The sequence below is a fragment of the Hippopotamus amphibius genome, chromosome 13, assembly GCF_030028045.1.
Source record: "Hippopotamus amphibius kiboko isolate mHipAmp2 chromosome 13, mHipAmp2.hap2, whole genome shotgun sequence".
Taxonomy (NCBI): Eukaryota; Metazoa; Chordata; class Mammalia; order Artiodactyla; family Hippopotamidae; genus Hippopotamus; species Hippopotamus amphibius.
The window spans coordinates 15797415-15816505 of NC_080198.1; the positions used below are offsets into that span (position 1 = coordinate 15797415).

The 19091-nt window shown below is 37.9% G+C and overlaps 1 protein-coding gene and 1 pseudogene across 1 annotated transcript in view; one reads left to right on the forward strand and one right to left on the reverse strand.

Annotated features, from left to right (window-relative positions):
* The window catches only part of CNTN3 (contactin 3), a 320713-nt gene that overhangs the window by 3452 nt on the left and 298170 nt on the right, over window positions 1-19091 (forward strand). The gene's annotated exons all lie outside the window — the stretch shown is intronic.
* On the reverse strand, window positions 1442-1960 carry LOC130835209 (chromobox protein homolog 3-like; annotated as a pseudogene).

The window sequence follows — 19091 nt, forward strand, 5'->3', positions numbered from 1 at the left end:
GGTTGTACCATTTTACATTCCCACCAACAGTGTTTGGAGGTTACTGTTACAGTTCTTGTTTGGGGTATCTCTGCCAACATTTGTCAGTCTTTTTTATTTTAGCCGGTCTAGTAAATGAGAAAGTGTATAGTACTGTGGCTTTAATTTGCATGACTGTAGCTGTTAAGCATCTTTTCATATACTTATTTATCATTTTATACATCTTCTGGGATGTGTTTGTTCAAGTCTATTGCCCTTTTTTTAATATGAAGAATATAAAACTATTTATTGACCACTGTTCACCAGTATTTACAGTGAAGTAAACAATTGAGTAACAGTTGAATAACATTCTGATTACTACAGAGTTATTGTTTTTCCTGGCTTGTGCTGAACCAGTAACCCCAACTACTGAGAAGACTGAGCGTACATGTAAGAAATGGGTTGGGGTAAAGTTTGAAAAAAACATGCAGATCAAGTTTAGATTAGAAAAGTTTGCTTACTCATTTATTCCTGCTGATCCTATATTGCCAACATCTCTAACCATCTGATTAGGTTTCCATGAACAAGTCTGAGACATTACATGTATCACAGCCTTTCAGTAAATATAGCACAGGGATTTCAACTTCTTGTAAAAGAATGGTTCACCAAAAGAAACCTTTAAACGTCCGTTTAACTAAGTCTTGCTTGGCTAATTAAAACATGCCAGATATTTTCTAGTTTTTTCATTTGGGTGGGGAGGTTGTTGATAGTGATAAAATTTTCCTTTTAGGGGTTTTGCATATAAAAGTACATTTATGTGACTGTAGATATGGATGCAGATTCTGATAGGACTGTTTTAAAAATTATCCAATTTAAGTTGTTTACATTAATTTGTCTACTTAATTACAAAATTAATTTGAAAGGGTAAGACTTAAAGTTTTCAGTTTAAGTTGAAGTGATTTCTTATACTGCTTAAGATGATGGAATCCCAGAAACATGGACTTATTCATAGTTGTGAAAAGCTGTTTTTGTTTTGGTAAATATATTTAAGCAACAACAACAAAAAACCCCAAAGCATTTACATATATATTTTATGTATACACATACAAAAAACCCAGAATGGTCCTTAGGCATATATGAGTTAAAAGCAAATTCTAATTTCTGATTGAGTAATGACTATGGAGACCTCCCCCAACATTTAGAAAAGCTGTTCTCTAATGCAGAGGAAATAACATACCGTGGTATCAAATGTTCTTTTCTGCTAAAGGAAGCAACTACAGAAAGCTTTTATTTGTTCAAAATAACCAGTGCTACAGATGCAAAAACAAAACAAAAACCCAACAACTTCCCCAATACTACGTCAAAAGAACATATCAAACTTGATTTTCATTAGAATGTAGTTATTTCTTCACACTAATAAATCAAAAAACCAAGACAGATTTTATGTCTGAGTATAAATATATATAAAAAGCAATGCAAACAATTATTGAGCTTCATCTTCTGGACAAGAATGCCAAGTTAGTCTCGCTTCAAAAAAAGCAATTACAATTTGAGGACACTTCATATTTGCCTCTTTTGCCAGCACCAAGTCCGCCTCATCTGAATCCTTCCATTTCATGAGAAACGTTAGTTCTCTTACTGCTGTCTGTGGCACCAGTGATTCGTTCTGGATCAGCCTCTCGCAAAACCTCTTTATCAGCAGCATCTCTTTTCTTCTTTGATTTGCTATCATCAAGATTCACGGTCAGATAAACATTTTCTTTTTATTCCATCTTTTTCTTTACCAGCTTTTTGAGAATTGAGAAATGCTTCAATTAACTCTGGACAATCTAAATTTTCTTCAGGTTCCCAGGTATTGTCTGCATCTGTAAATCCCTTCCACTTCAGGAAATACTCCACCTTCCCATTCACTACACATCGGTCCAGAACTTTTTCTACTACAAATTCTTCAGGTTCTGCCTCTTCCAACTTTTTCACTCTTTCCATTCTGTTTCTTTCCCATTTTTTGCAATGTAGTTTTATTGGAGGCCATTTTTTATTACAGACTTGAAGAGCTATTATTCACCACTTCTGAGCTGCTCCAGGTCCCTGGTCTGCGGCGTCTCTGTCCCTGTGTGCCTCAAGCTCCAGCTACATCTGATGGGGAGGGGTACTGCCCATTCTTATAGGGCTTTTTATATTTTCATTTCTTACTTATGTATTCAGCATATGTGTACTGCTAATATTTTTTCCTAGGCTGGCTGGTCTATTAATATTTTTAATGATACTATTTATGATGAGAAATTGTTAATTTTGAAAGAATCCAGTTTATCATTTTTTGGAGTTGCCAGTGTTTTTCTGTGTCTTGCCCATGGCCACAGAAGTATTCTCCCATATGATCTCAAAGCTTTCTGGTTTGCCGTTTTACATTTAGGTCTATGAGCCATGTCAAGTAAGTGTTTGTTGATGGAATGACATAGGCATTGAGGATTTTTAATATATAGTTATCCGTTTTTGCAATGACATTTATTAAAAACACTTTCCGCCCATTGACCTAGTAATGGGAGTCTGTGTCTGAACTCTATCTTCTCTTTCTTCAAAAGGGCCTGTTGGGATTTTGGAAGGAATTACATTCAATCTATAAGGCAGTTTAGAATGAATGGACCTCATAACCATATTGCATCTTTAAATCAATGAGCATTGAATAGCTTTTTGTTAAGGTCATCATTAATTTCACTCACCAATATTTGTAGTTTCCAGTGTAGAAACATTGCACATACTTGTAAATATTTCTTCCTGGGTATTTGATGGTTTTACATGCTATTATAACTATAATTTTGTGTCAATTATATCTCAGTAAAAGTTCTTAAAAATAAAAAAATAAATAAATGGAATCATACAATAAAAAAAGTATAATTTTAAAATTTCATTTTCCAATTTGTCATTGTTGTGTTTAGAAATACAATTTATTTTAGCATATTGACCTTGTATTCTGCAATATTGCTAAATCATATTTTAATCCAAACAGTTGTGTGTGTGTGGGGGGGTGTTTTATAGATTTTATGGTGTTTTCTAAAACAATTATATCATCTGTGAATAATGAGCTTTGTGTATATATATATTTCCATCTGAATGCCTTTTATTTTCTATTTTCTTTGCTTGCTTTATTACACTGTCTAGGATCTCCAGTACAATGGTGAATGCTATTGGTGACAGAAGACGTACTACCTTCTCCCTGATGGTACTAGGAACAGGTTTAATTTTTACCATTAAGAAAATGTTAGCTATAGGGTTTTTGTTGATACTCCTTAGTGTATTGAGGTGGTTCCTTTGTATTCCTGCTTTGTTGAAAGTTTTATCATGAAGGTCATGAGTTTTGTCATATGCATTTTCTTCATCTATTGAAAATGATTATGTTTCTTTCTCTTTTATTGTTATTAACATGGCAATATTACACTGATTGGTATTTTGAATGTTAAACCAATCTTATATTCTGGGGTAAACTACATTTTTTTCATGATGTATTACCTGTTTTATATATTGGTATGTTTGACTTGCTAATACTGTTAAGGATTTTTGTAATTTTTTTTAGGAATTTAAGGAATTTTTTGTGAGACAATATTGGTATGTAATTTCTTGTAATATTTGTCAGATATTTTCAGTATCATGATAATGCTGCCTCATAAAATGAATCAGGGAGTATTCCTCCTTTCCCTATATCTTGAAACAGTTTGTGTAAAGTAATTGTTATTTTCTTGATATTAGAATTCGTCAGTGAAGGTATCTGGCCTGAAGGGAAGGATTTTGATATCAGGTTCAGTTTCTTTAATTGATACAGGGTAACTTTGATTTTCTACTTCACCTTGCATCAGCTGTGGTATTTTTTTGTTTTTGAAGCAATGTATCCTTTTCATCAAGTTTCATGAATTTATGGCATAAAGTTGTTTGCAATATCTTCCCTTATTATCATTTTAATATTTGCAGGATCTGTTGTGATGCTGTCCTTTTCATTTCCTGATACTGAATTTTGTATTTTCTCTCCTTTTTTTTCCTTTGTAGAATTGCTAGTGATTTATCAATTTTATTAATATATTCAGAGAAACAATATTTTACTTTGTTGATTTTTCCCTCTTATTTGTCCTTTAAAATTTCATTTATTTATGCTCTTTTAAAAATATTTTGTTACATTTATTTTGAACTTCAGTTGCTCCTCTATTTTTTGCTTCTTAAAGTAGGATCTCAGATGATTAATTTTAAACCTTCTCTATTAAGACTTTTAAAAAATTTATTGATAGATTTATTTATTGGCTGTGTTGGGTCTTTGTTGCTGCACATGGGCTTCCTCTAGTTGCAGGGGTGCAGGGTCGGGGGCACTGCTCTGTGTTGCGGTGCACGGGCTTTTCATAGTGGTGGTTTCTTTTATTGCAGATCATGGGCTCTAGGCATTGTAGGCTTCAGTAGGTGTGGCACACGGGCTCAGTAGTTGTGGTTCTCAGGCTCTAGAGCACAGGCTTAGTAGTTGTGGTTCACAGGCTTAGTTGTTTCACAGCATGTGGGATCTTCCCCTCCCAGGGATTGAACCTGTGTCCCCTGCTTTGGCAGGCAGATTCTTAACCACTGGGTCACCAGGGAGTCCCTCTATTAAGACTTAAAACTAATGTGCTGTTGCAGTCTGTTAGCTAGTATTTTGTTGAGGATTTTTGCATCTATATTCATCAGTGATATTGGTCTGTAGTTTTCTTTTTTTGTGACATCTTTGCCTGGTTTTGGTATCAGGGTGATGGTAGCCTCGTAGAATGAGTTTGGGAGTGCTGCGCCTTCTGCAATATTTTGGAAGAGTTTGAGAAGGATAGGTGTTAACTCTTCTCGAAATGTTTGATAGAATTCGCCTGTGAATCCATCTGGTCCTGGGCTTTTGTGTGTTGGGAGATTTTTAATCACTGCCTCAATTTCTGTACTTGTGATTGGTCTGTTCATGGTTTCTATTTCTTTCTGGTTCAGTCTTGGAAGATTGTATTTTTCTAAGAATGTATCCATTTCTTCCAGGTTATCCAATTGATTGGCATATAGTTGCTTGTAGTAGTCGCTCATGATGTTTTGTATTTCTGAGGTGTCCGTTGTGACTTCTCCTTTTTCATTTCTAATTCTGCTGATTTGCATCTTCTCCTTTTTTTTCTTGATGAGTCTGGCTAATGGTTTATCATAGCCAAAGCAATCTTGAGAAGGAAAAATGGAGTTGGTGGAATCAGGCTTCCTGACTTCAAACTATACTACAAGGCCATAGTGATCAAGACAGTATGGTACTGGCACAAAAATAGAAAGGACGATCAATGGAATAGAATAGAGAACTCAGAAGTAAGCCCAAACACATATGGGCACCTTATCTTTGACAAAGGAGGCACGAGTATACAATGGAAAAAAGACAGCCTCTTCAATAAGTGGTGCTGGGAAAATTGGACAGCAACATGTCAAAGAATGAAATTAGAACACTTCCTAACACCATACACAAAAATAAACTCCAAATGGATTAAAGACCTACATGTAAGGCCAGACATTATAAAACTCCTAGAGGAAAACATAGGCAGAACACTCTTTGACATACATGAAAGCAAGATCCTTTTTGACCTACCTCCTAGAATCATGGAAATAAAATCAAGAATAAACGAATGGGACCTCATGAAACTTAAAAGCTTTTGCACAGCAAAAGAAACCATAAACAAGACTAAAAGGCAACCCTCAGAATGGGACAAAATAATTGCCTATGAAACAACGGACAAAGGATTAACCTCCAAAATATACAAGCAGCTCATGCAGCTTCATACCAAAAAAGCAAATATCCCAATCCACAAATGGGCAGAAGACCTAAATAGACATTTCTCCAAAGAAGACATCCAGATGGCCAACAAACACATGAAAAGATGCTCAACATCACTAATCATCAGAGAAATGCAAGTCAAAGCCACAATGAGGTATCACCTCACACCAATCAGAATGGCCATCATCACAAAGTCTGGAAACAACAAATGTTGGAGAGGGTGTGGAGAAAAGGGAACTCTCCTGCACTGTTGGTGGGACTGTAAGTTGGTACAGCCACTATGGAAAACAGTTTGGAGGTTCCTTAAAAAGCTACAAATAGAACTACCATATGATCCAGTAATCCCACTCCTGGGCATATACCCAAAGAAAACCATAATCCCAAAAGAAACGTGTACCATAATGTTTATTGCAGCACTCTTTACAATAGCCAGGACATGGAAGCAACCTAAATGCCCATCAACAAATGAATGGATACAGAAGATGTGGCATATATATACAATGGAATATTACTCAGCTATAAAAAGGGATGAGATGGAGCTATATGTAATGAGGTGGATAGAACTACAATCTGTCATACATAGTGAAGTAAGTCAGAAAGAGAAGGACAAATATTGTATGCTAACTCACATATACGGAATCTAAAAATGGTACTGATGAACTCAGTGACAAGAACAAGGAAGCAGATACAGAGAATGGACTGGAGAACTCGAGATATGGGAGGGGGCAGGGGGTGAAGGGGAAACTGAGAAGAAGCGAGAGAGTAGCACAGACATATATATACTACCAACTGTAAAATAGTCAGTGGGAAGTTGTTGTATAACAAAGGGAGATCAACTCGAGGATGGAAGATGCCTTAGAGGACTGGGGCAGGGAGGGTGGGGGGGACTCGAGGTGGGGGCGTCAAGGAAGAGAGGGAATATGGGGATATGTGTATAAAAACAGTTGATTGAACCTGGTGTACCCCCCAAGAAAAATAAAAAAAATAAAAAAAAAGACTTAAAACTATAAACTTTTAAAAAGTGCATTTTCTGCAGTGCATAATATTGATAGGTTGGTTTTCATTTTTTTATTTCAAAATATTTTCTATTTATATTTAATTTCCTTAATTTGTGATTATTTATTTTTAAATTTTTTAAAGAACTTTTATTGAGATACAGTTAACAGACAATAAACAGCATATATTTAAAATGTACAAGTTGGTATCCCAATCTCCCAATTCATTCCCCCCCAACCCTCCCTGCTTTCCCCACTTGGTGTCCATATGTTTGTTTTCTACACCTGTGTCTCTATTTCTGCCTTGCATTTCCTCTTTCATAGTTGTAAGCATTTGCCTTATGTACTGAGGTGCTCCTATATTGGGTTCATATATATTTATAATTGTTATCTCCTCTTCTTGGATGGATCCCTTGATCTTTATGTAATATCCTTTCTTGTCTCTTGTAATATTTTTTATTTTAAAGTCTATTTGATCTGATATGAGTATCGCTACTCCAGCTTTCTTTTGATTTCCATTTGCATGGAATATCTTTTTCCGTCCCCTCACTTTCAGTCTGTATGTGTGCCTAGGTCTGAAGCGTGTCTCTTCGAGACAGCATATATATGGGTCTTATTTTTGTATCCATTCAGCCAGTCTGTGTCTTTTGGTTGGTGCATTTAGTCCATTTACATTCAAGGTAGTTATTGATATGTATGTTCCTATTACCATTTTCTTAATTGTTTTGTTTTTGTTTTTGTAGGTCCTTTTCTTCTCTTATGTTTCCTACTTCGAGAAGTTCCTTTAGCATTGGTTGTAGGGCTGGTTTGTTGGTGCTGAATTCTCTTAGCTGTCGCTTGTCTGTAAAGCTTTGGATTTCTCCATTGAATCTGAATAAGATCCTTGCTGGATAGAGTATTCTTGGTTGTAGGTTCTTCTCTTTCATCACTTGAAATATATCATGCCACTCCCTTCTGGCTTGCAGAGTTTCTGCTGAGAAATCAGCTGTTAACCTTATGGGAGTTCTCTTGTATGTTATTTGTTGTTTTTTCCTTGTTGCTTTTAATAACTTTTCTCTGTCTTTAATTTTTGTCAATTTGACTACTATATGTCTTGGCGTGTTTCTCCTTGGATTTATCCTGCCTGGGACTCTGTGCTTCCTGCACTTGGGTAGCTATTTCCTTTCCCATGTTAGGGAAGTTTTCAACTATAATCTCTTCCAATATTTTCTTAGGTCCTTTCTCTCTCTCTTCCCCTTCTGGGACCCCTATAATGCGAATGTTGGTGCGTTTACCATTGTCCCAGAGGTCTCTTAGGCTGTCTTCAGTTCTTTTCATTTTTTCTTTATTCTTTTCTGCATCAGTGATTATCACCATTCTGTCTTCCAGGTCACTTATTCGTCCTTCTGCCTCTGTTAATCTGCTATTGGTTCCTTCTAGTGTACTTTTCCTTTCAGTTATTGTGTTGCATATCTCTGTTTGTTTGTTCTTTAATTCTTCTAGGTCTTTGGTAAACTTTTCGATCTTTGCATCCAGTCTTTTTTTCAAAGTCCTGGATCATCTTCACTATCATTATTCTGAATTCTTTTTCTGTAAGGTTGCCTATCTCCTCTTCATTAGTTGTTTTTCTGGGTTTTTATCCTGTCCCTTCATCTGGCACAAAGTCCTCTGCTTTTTCATTTTCTCTATCTTTCTGTGGCTCTGGTTTTCAGTTCTGCAAGATGAAATACTGCTGATACTGCTGTCTGCCCTCTTGTGGAGGAAGCTATCTAGGAGGCTCCTGGGTGCTTCCTGATGGGAGGGACTGATGGTGGGTAGGGCTGGGTGGGTGGAGCTCAGTAAAGCTTTAATCTGCTTGTCTGCTAATTGGTAGGGCTGTGTTCACACCTTGTTGGTTGTTTGGCTTGAGGCTACCTAGCACTGGAGCCCACAGGCTCTTTGGTGGGGCTCATGGTGACTCTGGGAGGGCTCACACCAATAAGCACTTCCCAAAACCCCTGCTGCCAGTGTCCCTGCCTCCTTGGTGAGCCACAGCTGCCCCCCACCTCAGTAGGCAACCTTCCAACACCAGCAGGTAGGTCTGGTTCAGTCTTCTATGGGGTCACTGCTCCTTCCCCCTGGGTCCTGGTGAGCACATTCCTTTGTGTGCGCTCCAAGAGTGGAGTCTCTGTTTACACCAGTCCCATGGAGGTCCTGCAATCAAATCCCGCTGGCTTTCAGGATCTGATTCTCTGGGGATTCCTCCTCCTGTTGCTGGACTCCCAGGTTGGGAAGCCTGATGTGGGGCTCAGAACCCTCACTTTAGTGGGTGGACTTCTTCAGTATAACTGTTCTCCAGTTTGTGAGTCACCCACCCAGCATTTATGGGATTTGATTGTAACGCGATTGCGCCCCTCCTACCATCTCATTGCGGCTTCTCCTTTGTCTCTGGATGTGGAGTGTCTTTTTTGGTGAGCTCCAGTGTCTTTCTGTTGATGATTGTTCAGCAGTTAGTTGTAATTCGTGATTATTTATTTTTAATATGTTGTTTTGTGTATTTATTTATTAATTATTTTTGGCTGTTCAGGTCTTTGTTGTCACATGCGGGATCTTTGTTGCAGCACATAGGATCTTTCGTTGTGGTGCACAAGCTCTTCGCTGCAGCGTGTGGGCTTCTCTCTAGTTGCAGTGCACGGGTTTTCTCTACTCTAGCTGTGATGCATGGGCTCCATGGTGCATGGGCTCTGTAGTTGTGGTGCAGCAGGTTCCAGAGCACGTGGGCTTTGTAGTTTGCAGCGTGCAGCTCTCTAGTTGAGGCGCATGGGCTCAGTAGTTGTGGTGGGCTGGCCTAGTTGCCCTGCAGCATGTGGGATCTTAGTTACTCAGCCACGGGTTGAACACGCGTCCACTGCATTGCAGCACAGATTCTTTACCACTGAGCCACCAGGGAAGTCCCAATTTGTGTTTTTTTTTAAGTATATTGTTTTTTCCTAATATTTGTGGATTTGTCAATGTATTCTTTTTAATTAACTTCTAATTTAATACTTTTATTGTCAGAGAAGATACTGTTTATTATTTCAATTCTTTGATGTTTTCAAAACTTATTTTATAGAGCAACATGTGGTCTATCTCTGTAAATGTTCTAGGTGCTCTTGAAAAGAATGCATTTTATGTTGTTATGTTAGTGATACATACAAGCTGGTAAGGTACAATGGGAAGATTCTATTTTTCAGATTGTCTCTGTCTTTACTGAATTTTTCGGGGTGGGGGCAGGGTCTACTTGTTCTATTTATAACTGAGAAAGTGCATTTAAAATCTTAAACTATTGTGGATTTTTCTATTTCTCTTTTTGATTTGTCATTTTGTGTTTTTTTTGTATGTTGGAGCTCTATTGTTAGGTACTTACATATTTAGGATTTTTATCTCTTCCTAATGATATGATCCTTTTATCATTATGGAATGCCCTTTTTCTTAGTAATATTCTTTGGCTTAAAGTCTACTTTGCTGTTGGTTTATAACACTAGCTTTCTTATGTTTAAAGTATGCATGATAATTTTTGTTTACCTATTTACCTTCAATCTATTACCTCTATTTAAAATGTATTTCTTGTAAAGAGTGTATAGTTGCCTTTTTTTTAAATTCAGTCTGATAGTCTGTGCCTCTTAATTACAGCAAGTAGTCTGTTTACATTTAACTCAGTTGTTGATGTGTTTAGGTAAGAGTGTCATATATTGGTATACATGAATTCACTCTTGACTTCTTTTGAGGAAGGGGACAAATTCACCATTTTAATTTTTAAAATGTGTTTACTTACTTAATTCTTTAACTTTGTTGAGGTATAATCGACAAATGGGATTTTTAAATTAAAGCTAAGTAAACCTTTTAAAACTAGGTAAACTTGTGTAGCTAGTGATTAAAACCTTGTAATTTTCACCCTCTCCCCTAAGTCCTTTCTAGAGCACACAGAAAATGTAATAAGTCATGGGGTCCTTTATGTCACTTTAACCTTTCTGGATCATGCCAATTTAGCCAACTATGAATTGTTAATGATTCTTGATTTTTTGATGAAGTACTCTGAGGACTAATGAATGTGCTTGTAAATGAATTTGTAGCATGGGCTTGTAGAGAACAGATGTCCATACTCCACTGTATGGAAGAACAGTCCTTTCATTTAACTCTAGGTGATCTGGCAATATTTCATAGAACATGATTTTATTAATTCACTAATGGAAGTAATGCACTGCATGAGAATCTCCTTAAGTTGTGTGTTATTTGTAATTTTTTACGTGAAGTTCCAACAATGGAGAAACCTTTGACTGTGGCATCTGGTAGTATGATACTAGATTTTATTGTACATCTGTACTCTTTCTTGTAGTGTTTCCGTAGTTTCAGCTTTTTCTTTTACATTTTATAACCAGAATCTGGTTACAGAGTTGTTTAATATTCTACCTCTATTGATAACTTGCTTAACAAAAATGAGAATTTTAAGTATACAATCATTTAGGCTCTTTAAGTAGGGAGTTAATAAATAGCATTGTTTACCTTATAAGGAAGTTACTCATTTTAATGTTCAATTTGCAAATTGGTATGGATTTATCAGAAATTTATTGTAACAAATAATGGAAAATTTAAAATAAATATGTCCTTTTTAAAAAATCTAAAATGAAACTTCCATTAGTTAGACATTCGTTAGTAAACTCAACAAATATGTATAAAATGCCTGCCTTGTGCCAAGCACGTTTCAGGATTATGCAAACTGCATATGTATCGCTAACATAAGTAATATTAAAATACCCAGTTGTAGGTTTCTGTCAGTAACATCCATCACTGGTTCAGGAGAAAACTTTTGCCTAAAGTTAATGCGAGTATATGACCTAAGTCTTTAGCTTTTGCCATTGTTATAATGATAGTTATTTTGAAATACTCAACCTTCTTTCATTTTAAGGAAAGGTGATAGGTTACAAATGCTACTAATCAAGAATGGAAATGGCTTTTCTTTTTTGGGTAAGTGAGAGCATGTGGATGTTACTGGGGAGGAGTGATCATGAGTAATTGGGGAACCCTTGAGCTCTGTGCGGTGGTAAAAATGAAATAGGCGTTGGTTAAATGAGAGAGAACCATGCTATTTGGGTTTGAGGTCATTTCAGTAACATACACGTACTGTAATTCTTTTTTTTCCTCCACTATTGAAAATGTATAATAGAATAAGTAATGCCGTGAAGCCAATCGAGGAATGAAGCCAGATGCATTTTAATGCAATCACTTGGGAAGTTTGAGCAGTTAGAAATCACAGCTTTCAAGAAAGAAACTGCTGATATCCCTTGGATTAACGATCTGTTTTAGTGAAGTCTCTCTTCATTTTTATAGTGCATGGAAGCATTTGATACTCATTTGATATTAGTTTATCCATTTATCTAAAACATCTCTGGCATGTTTCCCTGAGTGGCATTTCTCCTAACGTTAGGTCATGAGGACTTGACTTTGTATTCTGGGTATAGTAACTGGCTCGTTGTCTAGGGAGAGGTGTGTGTTTTGATTTTCTTCCTGAATGAAGGAGGGACATAGTAAACTCCCAGGAGGTGTTTATTTACATTACTCTCAGGTATAGTAGGAAGACTCTGCTTACAAATTCTCTGCTGCATCTCCTTAGAAGGCCAAGGATGGTCACTAAGATTCTTCAGGAATTGCTGGTTAATCTGAGAAATAAAATCAGCTTAGAAGTAGGAGTTTGAGCCCAGAAAATAAACACTGTATGTTTCCAATAGGGAAGCAGGATTGAAGGCTTTCTTTGAATTTGTTTCTTTAAAAACAGGCACTTGTTAAAAAAAAAAAAAAAGGAAATTCCTTGGCGGTCCAGTGGTTAGGACTCAGTGCTTTCACTGTGGGGACCTGAGTTCAGACTCTGGTTGGGAACTAGGAGAATCTAACAAGCTGCGCAGCATGGCAAAAAAAAAAGCAAACAAAAAAAACACGAAAACAAAAAAACAAAAATAAACAAAATAAACAAAAAAACCCACAGCAAAGCCATGCACTTGTTTAAAAACAGTGCATAGGAATACTCTTTGTCTTTTCTAAATAGGAAAAATTCATTAAGCATCAGGGGATGTGCCCCCTCCTTTTTTACTTAGTATAAATTTAAAATTATGATATCAGAAACAGAAACTTTTTTAAAGAGTAGATACAGTTTAAGGCTTTTTAAATGGAATAATATACAATCACTCTAATTTTTATCTCAGCCATTAAAAGTTTACATATAAATGATTAATGTAATTTCGATTTCTGTTGATTTATGAAATTGTTACCTCCTTGCTTGTGGCTAGGTTGAGGATTATTTTTTTCCTGTACTCAAAAAATTGTGTTTAGTCTGGTTAGGTTTTGGGGGTGAATTTCTCTTGTCCATTTTAACTAGGTATATTATATGTAGTAATGAATTTTTTTCTTTTTTAAATGGGAAGAAGGAGGCTAGGGAAATTAGCTCTGCAACTTCTTTCATTTTATTGATGAACATATTGGAAGTTTATTTGATATGCTCAGATCAGAGACCTGTATTTGTTCTCACATATCTGCATGGCAGGATAATTTCTGAAGATAGAAATTTGTGTGATTTTCCTACTGTATTCCTTTGCACTGTCTCTCAGGAAAAATTTTAGATTCTGGATATGAGGGAAGGAAAAAAGAAGAGAGGAGGGATGCAGAGGGAGGGGAATGAGTTGATAAGAGGCAGGAGAAGGAAACAACATTAGAAGGAGGTGGAGGTCTGGGGTGTTAGAAGGAGCAGTGCCTGTTGCCAACCCTCCACAGGTGGTAGAATCTTCCTGGGCTGTAGGGGAGGTGTGGTTGGGGCAGCAGTATGTTTAGGCAACCTAGGGAAGCTGAGTTCTGGTTTCCACGATGGCCACCTAGTAACAGTGTACCACCCAGCCTCTGCTCTAAAAAAGTAAAGGTGCTAGGATAGTGGGTATTTCCATAGTAACTCAATGGGCTGAGAAGCCTCTCAGAACACACAAAAATGAAGGAAATTGGAGGGGGCGGGGCAAAGCCAGGCATTGAGATCTCCCCCCTAAATCAAGGAGCCACAAAAGATTTGGCTATACAGTTTGAAACACTGTGTGTGTGTGTGTGTGTGTGTACACACATATATATACATAAATTTAATTCCCACAACAGCCTTCACAAGTCAGATGCTTTATAATACTGAGACACAGCTTAAGAGTCTTGCTAAAGTCTTAGCTAAGAGACGTGATAGGAGATTTGCTAATTTCCACTGATCACAGATGGCATATCCTAGACTCAGTCCTAGGCTGACTGCTTCAGGGTGCCTCTGTTGAACTTGATCAATTCTTGTTTCTGTTGAGTAATTTTCTATGTTGAACAAGCTATTTCTCCACTAACCCCTTTAATAGGAGCATAATATTCCAGTAGTGGGTATACCATAATTGATTAATCAGTCTTTAACTATTGGATATTTAAGTTGGGTATAATTTTTACATGTCTTGAACCTTTGAAAACATTTTCTTATGTAGGTAGACCATGACTCCTAGACTTGTATGTGGCTTGGCTTAGGCATTGACTGCTCTAAGTTTTCTTTCCTACAGAACTTACCTTCTGTAATCAGTACCTTCTGTAATCAGAATACCAATGGTGATTGTGACTTATTATACAGATTCTGAAATATAAATGCAGAGGAAGTGCATTGAGCTTACTCTGTGGCAGCCCAGCATTTTAGAGCTGGTGCTTGTGAAAGCTGGCACAACTAAAGGATCTTTCCTTTCTTTAACCTGCCCCATCACCCACCCCGACCTCATGCCACCTTCAGAATAGTCTGCTGTGCCAATCTCTTTATGCCCTTTCCCTGAGGCTTGGGGTGACCTTCAGATTGAGTAGGTCTTTCCAACTTAGTGGTGTCTCCTGTTGATCCCCTCCATTGGTTTGGGTAGAAGGCATGTAGCTCTGGGCTTCGGGCATTCAGGCAGGGAATAATGCGCCCTGTGGCAACTGCCACCCCCACTTGCTCTGTGGAGATAAAAAAGGAATTTACGTTTTCTTCAGTCCCTCTAAGCACTAAATGTATTCCAACATGGTGATTTCAGTGCAGCTCTTGCTGTCCCCCCAGGCACTCGCAGAGAACTGCTTAAAAGATAGATGAATTCAGACTTTCCTCATTCCCTAGATTACAGGTATCCTCCCATGCAGGCAGGCAGGCACCTCGTGCCCTGGCTTCTGGCTTCGCATAAAAGTTTTCAATTATTACCAGTTTATCTGCTGCAAGAGGAGGAGAAAAATAGAGGTCAGTTATTCTTATTTTAGAAATTGGAATTTTATAAACAAATATAATATTTAATTACACAATTAATTAATAATTATATCCTTTAATAAACGCCAAGTAGTACAGGTTAGATTCCCCACCATTCCAGAGACAATCAAATTTAAGAGTTTCATTTGTGTGTTGTGGGCCTTTTTTACACACATACACACACACACACACTTGCACGTACACACACACGCTTGCATGTACACAGACAGTAGTGTTGTATGTTTTAAAAAAGATAATATAATGTATCATTCTGCATCATCCTTTTATTACTTAACATTATGTTGTGTTGTAAGTAGATCAAACTCTTCCTTTTTTCCCATGGTGGAATATATCAATTTAATTAGCCATTCCCTTTCTGATAAACATTTATCTTGGTCACAGATTTCTGTTATTGGTTGCGGGACTGCAGTGAATGTCATGGGCAATGCCTGCTTCTTCAAATGTAGGAAGATTTCTTTTACGTTAGGTATTCAGAATTAATTGTTGAGTCATCAGTAAGTGTATCATGCAAAGATAAGTCCATTTTAAATTTTGATAATTTCCAGTTGCCATTCAAAGCAGTAGCACTCATTTCATTCCCGCAAGCAATACAGGAGAGTTCTCATTTGCCTACTTTTACCAATGTTTGATATTACCAGATTTTTAAATGTTTGTTAACCTGATGGATGGAAAGTGGCATTTTCTTTTAACTTAGCCATCCTTGGAAACCCAGGATACTGAAATGAATTAACGTACAGAAGTGGGTGACTTTTGGGTATAGCAGTTATTAGGGAAGAAAGTAGAAATGCAAGGTAGCCTCCTTTACTTTATGTAGAAGTGACTTAGAAACACTAAAGAAATTGATGAGAAGATTTGCAAAGGCTTGGAGTCCATGGCAGGTGGAGTACAGATGGTGGGGCAGTTAAGACAGAGGTCAGTGTATGACCTAAAGCCACCAGTGAGACATTTAATATTATGCCTTAATTGACAGCTGTGAAAGACTGCAAAGCCAGAAAGAGAAAAGATGAACTTGGGCAACTAATAGTTGAACAGGAAGAGTGACAAAATATGTTAACATGGGATTTATAATTGGTGTTAGTCAAAGAGAGACCTCAAGTTCTATGTCTTGTTTCCCAGTTTCAGAGTGTAAAATGATGGTTCCTAATGTATATTATCTAAAGAAATGACTAGATTATTTTGACAGAAACCATCAGTAAGTATATGAGTCCGTGTTTCCTGTTGTTGTAGGTTTTTAATATGTCTGAATAATAGCTACCACTTTGTGAACATAGAGTACTGGCACTGTGCTAAGTGCTTTTACGTATATTAAGCCATTAAAGCCTTATAATAACCCTATTATGAAAGGGTTCTATAAAGCAGGAAGTAAAATAGTTCCCATATTACAGATGAGGGAGCTGAAGTCCTGAGAAGTTAAGTGGCTTGTCCAGGGTGACACAACAATGAAAAGCCAAGTTGTAGGTCTGAACCACCAAGCTAACCACCATCTTCATAAAAGCCCAGGCCACATCCTAGGCCAGTCACATTAGAATCTGGACATGTGGGGGTGGGGGTGACGAAGCAAGCATCCCCGGGCTATTTAAAGCTCCCAGATGATCCAGTGGTCATCCCAGGGTGAGAGCCGCTGATTCCGAAGCTGCTAATCAGAGGAACACTGTCTAAAATACAGTGATGCTTGGTGTGTGCCAAAGACCACATTAAACACTTTAGATGTATTAAATGCCTTTCAAATTGCATTTACTGCAATCTACAGTATGAAATATATTTTATATTGTTACCAAGCACACAATACAGATATATGTAATTCAGAAATTATAGTTTCATGTAAGAGCACTTATCCATGCAGATGTGACAACTATGATGTTTCTATTCTATTGTGTTCTGTATTTTATTATCATAGAAATGCCTTAAATTCAAACATGAATAAATGCTCCATTATCATATACCCAAGGAAGATGTTCAGTCTAAAAATCAAATCCTTCTCAGAAGTTAAATAGCAAACACACTCAAGTTCAAATAAATTAAAATCTGCAATCAAATTCCTTTTCTTTCAGTTACAATTTCAAAATCTTAAGTAACAGTAGATTCCAAAACCCATTTCCTGCAATTTATTTTAAGTGATGCCTCAGAAAACTGGTGATCCTTGAGCCCCTGCAGTCTAAGGAAGGAACACCTCAGAAATTGAGGCCAAGACTCTGATGCCTTTTCCTTTTAAAAAGCCAGAGAGTTAATGTGACACACAAGATTATCACACAACACTGGCTCCACTACAACATAATCTGAGTCGGAAAAAAAAAAAAACCTGTGTCTAGTCTCCAGAGCAGTTATCCTAGGCAGCATATGTTTGCAAAACACAGCATTTAATGTTACCAGAGACCCAGGGCTCCAAGACCAAGAGGAGCTGTTAGTATCTTGATTTCAGCTTCACTTGCAGAATCCTCCTATGAACAGAAACTCAGTCTCTTCGTAAGAGGTTAAAGTTGACCCTATCCATTTGCCATACCTGGTAGAAAAATCCACCTTTGCATACTGTTTTTCTAACTCAGAGAATGGTATTTTAGACATTACTTTGTTTTGCACAGTGTAGTAAGCAGGATTGTAAGGTGGCCCCAAGACTCGCAAGCCTCTGGTATACTTGTATAATCGAATTGAATATGGGTAGAACTCCATGACTATAATGAGATCTCACTCTTCTGGTGCTGGCATCTTACGTGACAAAAGAGAGATTATCCAGGTGGGCTTGATTGCATCAGGTAGGCCTCTAAAAGCACAGTGTTTTCTCCAGCTGGTGGCAGAGGGATAAGCTTCCTTTAGCTTAGAAGGAAGCAAACATCCATGTTGTGGACTGTCTTGGCTTCCTATGTGGCAGGGACTCAGGTGTGACCTCTAGGAGCTGAGAGTGATCTTTGGTTGACAGCCAACAAGTTAACATGAACCTAGCCCTACAACTTCAAGGAACTGAATTCTGCCCACACCTTTAATCACCGTGGAAAAAGATCCCGAGTCTGGTGTGAGGTCACATCTCCAGCTGACACCTTGAGGTCAGCCTGGTGAGACCCTGAGCAGAGGATGCAGGCAACACGTGCCCAGACTCCTGACCCACAGAAACTCTGAGAGCATAAATTTGTATTGTTTTAACCAATAAATGTGTGGTAATTTGTTATGCAGCAATAGAAAATTAATATGCAAAGTGAAAAAAATTGCAGTGATGGCAGCTCTAATTCGTAGGTCTTATTTATCTTATCCAGTAGATGAGTCTTCATTTTCACTCTGTCTAGCATTGAGTGGAGTGTGGGCTTCATCTCCTGACGCAGCAGCTCTCTTGATGGTGGGCATTTTCACTTCCTCACCTCTGTAGCCCTCTTGCTGCCTAAGTGTCTCCTGGGGAAGGTTTCTCCTGCATCTTCTCATGTGTTTCAGCTGCAGACTCCCTCTTAGCTGATCCTTGGAATGGAGGCTGATGTCCATGCTGCTGAAGCTTGTGCCTCAGGTGCTACTGGAGACTAGTACTTCTGTTTTAAAGCTCGTTTGAATTCTATTTATTCTTCTGTCATGTTCTTTCAGGGCCCAGACCTTACCAGCTCACCCACCTCTATGATCGTACTTTAAAGTCACTGAGCAATTTGTGCGCTTTCTCTTCTTGAACCCATGGACTAGCAAAATGACGTAAGTGTGAGTCTGACCACAACTTCCTGCCTGTGGCGCAGAATACAGAATGGCTTCTAGGGCTCTTGACTTAGTGCTGCTGACCTAGGCCTGGTGCTCCAGTTCTGTGTGGCAAGTGGAGAAATTTCTGTTAAAAACTGCAAAAGTTGTTATGCCTCGCAAAGCCTACCAATGCTTTTTTTCCTGTGCAGTAAAATCTTGGCCCCAGTCTTGTCTAGGAATAGGGTGTCTCCTTAGTCAGCTGCAGCAGCCGCCCCTTGAGGCTTGAAGCTATCCACCTCACCCAGCTGGAGACAGTCCTGCCGCCCCCTCCACTGCTGTCTGGCTTGGCTTATCTGCCTCTGCACTTGTGTTTAAGGCCCCGGTTGTGCTTTAGTTCCTGCCTCTGTAAAAATAGCTACTCACCTGG